We start from the raw sequence: 6000 nt of genomic DNA, 5'->3' as shown, positions 1-6000 counted from the left end.
ACATTTGCTCCAATAATTCTCCAGCATTATCTAAATATAGGGGAGAAAATATATGTTCAGATTATTCAGTTGATTTTAAAATGTAAAATGCACAATAAAAAAAATTAACTTGCATATAAAAAGATTTTTCTATATCATTTTGCTTATACTTCATAAGAAAGAATCATACAAAATGTTGATTAGTTTTTCATTGCTTCTTGCATCATTATTTCACTCAAACAAAATTTCTACATTTCTTTTAATTCGGTCTACCTATTTTGTGTTCAGTATGTCTAAAATTGTTTTGTTAATTTAGCAAAGTACAAACATGGTTAATTGCTCCTAATGAAATTAAACATAAAAGTAAATTCAATAGAATAAAGAATTTAAAGCAAAAGAAAGAAATATCAAGGCTGGCAAATTTGGATATCTGCAAAGTCTAACAGAGCAAAAGAAAGTGAATGATATTTATACACAGTTAAAGAGTATTAGTCTTTAAAAGAAAACACATGGTGATTGATGAAAATAGTAAGCATGGAAGGTGGAATATTATAAGACAATATTTTTTGAAGGCTCCGAAAGTTAAATCAGCCTTGATTAGTAAGATTCCTGCAAGTCCATAATTAGTTAACAAAAAGATAAAGAGATATGTAATAAATTTTCACTTCTGCATAAAAAAGCATATAACAATTTTTTGATACATATTTACTATCATGAGTAAATAAGAAATTAAAACGTATGCAATACGTTTTCGCTCTAAATAAACATAACAAGGAAGAATTTTTTTTTCCATACTTATCTATTAACTTGAATGTATAAATATTGTTCAGAAAGCATATTATATGCCATTATCAAAACTCAGTAGAAAGGAATTTAAAAAGAAACCAGAATATTCTTATACGATAACCAGAATATATTATACTCAGAGCAAAGCTTAACATGTCAATCTCGAAGTGTATCGTGTAATGTAAACATAAGCACCAAATCAAGGCATCGGTAAGCTCATGTCAACCTTTAGGAGTCCAATCACAGCGCAGTTCACATCAGCCTAATGCTTTTATAAGATGCGCTGTGATTGTACTCATTTAGGTTGACATGGTCTGGTCGATTTCTAGAGAGTGTCAAATTCATGAGCGATGCGATGTGACATCACAATAATACTAGAGAAAGCGCTAAACTAATGATGCAAGAACTTGGTCGATGTTATATGGAGATACACGAGCCGACATATATTTTTAAATGACAAGGACGCGCGTTAATGCTTGAATTGGTTTCGTTCTTAAAAATATAATTGATAAGTTTTGAACTGATTGTAACATATAGCAAATCGATTGTTGATTCGCATTTATACTGAAATCGTAAATCATAGTGTTTGTTTATTGTTTTGCTTAATCTTCGTGATTTTGCTTTATTATTCATAACCCGGAAAAGATTGAATAATTGGCTAAAATGAGTTGCGGTATAGTACCCTGGGCTTCTGTATTATGCGAATTAATGACTCCTGATCCTTGTTACTCGAAGGCGTTAGATATGCAGCGATGTTTAAAAGGTATTTCAGTCCCTTGAATAGTTACTTTTCTGTAGTATGTATTTTTCTTGTTTCTTTTGCAGTGTAAAATGCACATGGTAAATGATGCAATATTCTGATTATTTTTGCCATTAATAGGTAGAATTAAATGCGTAAATAATATGAAATTATATATTTTTCATTGACAATAGAGTTTTCCAATATTATTTATGTACAATTTAGATTGATAAAAATAGGCTAGCAATTTTTATATGAAGAACTTTTTTTTTTTAAATTTTAGATTAAACAAATTAAAAAAATATTTTGATATGATTTTAAAAAGCGAATTTTATTGTGATATTTAAATTTTTAGACGTGATTAAAAAAATTTTTTTAGATGTGATATAGAAATTTACTAGAAAATCTTAATAAATACGTTGTGGACTTTAAAATTAATTGTAAAATCAAATATTTTGTTCTAAAAATATTCAATTAATTAAAATACTCATTTTTTTAGAATTTCTAACAATGTTTCTTTGAAGTTGTGGAAAATACTATTTTGGATTAAAATCTTGTCTGGCTTGTATAATTTGCTTGCTGTACTTCTACAACAAATATTCAATTATTACCAAAATAAAAAAATTGGGTTTAACTTATTTTGTTTTTGTTATTTTAAATAAAAAATAGTTCATGGCTAGGTTCAAATGAAAAAAATTATGAAGCAGTTGCTTAACTATATTATATGATTTCCTTAATGAATAATGTAAATTTTAAGATTACTGGCAAATTATTTAAATCCATTGCTGTACTAAACATTTGTTCACTAATAGCATACATACACTTTTTGCTATATCTGCACATGTATGGAATAAATTTTTTAACTTATTTAAAGTGTTTTTATTTGAGATTAAATGTAATAATGTAGTTATTCAAGATGAAACTTCCATTTTTAAAATGTAACTATTAATCATTATAGAATTTAAATTTCGGATATTTTGATGTCTTTTTCCATTTATTTATTTTTTGCACTTTGGAAAAGAATATCGATAAATTGTTCATTATCAAAATTAAGCTGTAAAAAATAATGTTGACAAAATTCTTATAGATTCCTGGATATCCCTTTAACATTACTGTCTTTTTAGAAAACATTATTTTGAATTATTATGTAAAATATACATTTTTCTCTCAAAATTAAAAAAAAAAAAATCTCAAAAAGCTGATTAAAACAGTTTTAATTTTTTAATTACTTCTTCCAAAGAGAAGCGGAAGTAATTAAAAATAATGCTAATGATTAGTTTTGAATGAGCAATACAAGCATTTTATCTTTATCATGGTTTAGTGCATACATTTATATATTATTTTTGCAGTATTTTATTTTTCTTACCTTTTCTTTCCTTTTAAATATTTCAAGTTAACCATGAGTGATTTTTATGCATCTTTATAGAACCATTTAAAAATATAATTTTTGTTAACTGGAGGAGAAGTTAACTTTCATTTGAGAAATTTTCAGCCAAATTGTTGCCATACAAATGAGAAAGGTGATTAATTTTTTAAAACTGTTTTTGAATGCTTAAGTTGTACCTATTCCATTTAAATGTATTCAAGTTAAATGTGTTATTAAAATAAATCTTTATGATTTTTATATTTTTCAGTAATTTTATTATTTACGTTGTTTTATTTCTTCTTTTATAAATATATATATAATACATGATTAGAAAAGATAGATATATACTACTTAGTATGTAGATGCCAACTGATGTTTGCTTTCACTTATTTTTAAAAAAAATTAATGGTTAATGGTTGCAAACTACTACTTAGTTGTGAATTTAGATTTTCAGTATTGACTTTCTGATAATTAGTAAATCTGAAAAACTCCTAGTATATACATTAACTCGAATGTTACTGATATTTACTGTACATTGGATAGTTAACATTTAATTTAATATGAATTACTTATTCGTCATTGCTAAACTCCTTCCTGGATTTTCTGAGTAGAGGATGATGCATCTCTGCAAATGTTTATCCTACTAAGGTTTATATTATTAAATTTAAATTTGTTGTAAAACAAATGTATTCATGTTCAATTGTGGAACTTTTTTGTAGTTTTTGTTAAGCAATCATTTTGATTTTCGGTAACTTCGTGGTTAGATTGGTAATTTCATCATAAGTAAACTTAATAATATCAAAGTTCATTACAAAAAATATTTTGAACAATTTAAAATTTGAACTTGAATTAAATAAATTAAATTAATATTTTTCTACCTGTTTAAATTTATTTTCATATTAAACAAAGTTGGCTTTATAATTGTGAAAGGATTTTGGTTTGTAAAATTGTATTCTCTTAGATATAAATTCTATTAGGCTACTTTATCTGGATATTATTGTGGAAATGTGCACTTACATGAAAATATGTAGTCTTTTATATGAGCATATGAATTAAGTTATGATGTTATTTTTGTTTAATAAAAAAACACAAAGACATTGTTTTGTGTATATTATATACATATATAATATGTTCTTTTCCCCTTAAAGTTGTAATGTACTCATAAATTGGCATAAAAAATTGAAGAAAAAATAAATCTGATTGCAGTAATTGGGAAGATGAAAAAGAAACCATTTAATATTCTTTCTTTATATATTTTAAGATTGATTAGAGTAGTTTGTAAAATTGTTTTAATTTTTTCCGCAGAGCTAATATTTTTCATACTATTAAAAGGAATTAATTGAAAGGAAAATAATAAAATATTAGGACTTTCTTGTGGGATATTATAGTTTCCATTCTTATAAAATGTCATTCAAAATAATTAAAAAGTGACAGTGAGATTAACACATTTGAATAAGAATAAATGTAAATATTTTAGGATTTATACAAGAACTTTGTGAACTTTTTTTTGCAACTCCATATCTGCTTTTAAACAGTTGCAAGACCCTATTTACCCTATTTATGCAAGAAAAATGTTTTAGCAAACTCAAATAGTTAAGTATGTATTAGAGAAAGAAAAATGAAGTATTAGTTAATAATCAACGAAATTTTTGTTTGTTCAAACATAATTAAGAGTCATTATGTTTAGACATAATAATTTTTCAGATTCATTAAAAAATTATTTATTGTAAATCAAAATGTCTTTCTTAAATTACTTCTATTTATTAATAGTGAAGAATTAAATAGAAACTTACGTTTTCTGAGATTTTATACTCCCAGTAACAGTCTTCATAATATCTTTCTTGAAATCAAGATGTCTTTCTTAAATTACTTCTGTTTTGTAACATTGAAGAATTAAATAGCAACATGCTTATTCTGAGATTTTATACTCCCAGTATATCTCCTTTGGGGGGATGGGGTTAACCCAACAGTTTTAAAAATCCCCAATTTATTCTGAGCTTGTCAAAATTTTTCATTGCTGTGCAGAATTCTATTATTGCATTTTTAATTTTTATCTTTTTATAGCAAATCGATATCGGGAAGGAGTTTGCTTTAGTTCAATGTCGGTGATGGAGAAATGTTGCAATCGATGGAAGGATAGATCTGCTTGTTGCGTGTTGTATGAAAAATCAAGGCCACCAAGTAAAGTACAAACTCAGGCACAACATAATGATACAGAAAGAGATCATTTTATACTATCTGAACTTTTTATTAGTCACTGAAACCAGCTCAAATATTATCTTAAATGTGAACTGTGATAGCTTCACTGTTTCCCCACCATTGAGCTTTGAGAATTATATTTGTTCCTAAGTTATCCGCATCACTCATTTATATATTTAAGTATGTTATATCATTTGTTAAGGTATACTTTTTGCAATACTCAGTATGCAGTGTTAAGTATTTAAGTAGCGTATTTTATTTTGGTTTGTTTTTCTTTCGAATGATAGTTTTTTAGTTTTGTTTTCAAAAATCAGTGGATTAATAAAGTTTCATTTTATCATTTGTCTCTTCTTGTATCAAGTCTCTTCTTGGATAAGTATGTTCATAACATTTTTTTTTTTCAAATTTGATTTGTGCAAATTGTACAATGAGCAATTATTGTAATTGTCAAAATAAATAAATAAAATATCGATCTCGAGATTTTGAAGAAAAGATTTCAGTGAGATTTTGAGGGAAATCCATTATCAGGAAGTTTGTCGACTACAAATAAACACGGTAATTAAAAAATGCGAGAGCTAAATAGATGAAATTTGGTACACAGTTTCAATATCTAAACTGAATATCTGTATCAAATTTTGAGTAAAATCCACCCAGGAATTCACCGTCTATCAGTCTGTTCATACGCTTGATGTCAATTCGATAACTCAAAAACTCCATAACATAGGTAAATGAAATCTGATATGTAATCTTATTACTTAAAATTGTAGTTTTGAATTAAGTTTTAAATTCATTCATTGGACAAAAAGAGTACCCAAAATGGGTACTCGGTTTTCTGCACTATATTACGAAGCATTAAATGCTCACGTACGGGTTTCTGAAAATAAAGATCTGAGCATTCAGGGCCTTACTTAAGGTTCACAGTTTTTATACT

At 26.1% G+C, this 6000-nt stretch overlaps 1 long non-coding RNA gene across 1 annotated transcript; it reads left to right on the top strand.

Moving 5' to 3' along the window:
• Nucleotides 1-1072: 1072 nt before the first annotated feature.
• LOC129958725 (uncharacterized) lies at nt 1073-5413 on the top strand. The gene is made up of 2 exons (XR_008783292.1): nt 1073-1528; nt 4935-5413. It is a non-coding gene; the product is annotated as an uncharacterized LOC129958725 (long non-coding RNA).
• The last annotated feature ends 587 nt before the right edge of the window (nt 5414-6000 follow it).

This window comes from Argiope bruennichi, chromosome X1 (assembly GCF_947563725.1).
Source record: "Argiope bruennichi chromosome X1, qqArgBrue1.1, whole genome shotgun sequence".
Lineage (NCBI taxonomy): Eukaryota > Metazoa > Arthropoda > Arachnida > Araneae > Araneidae > Argiope > Argiope bruennichi.
The sequence above is the reverse complement of the archived record's forward strand: the minus strand, read 5'-3'. Positions and strand labels throughout refer to the sequence as shown.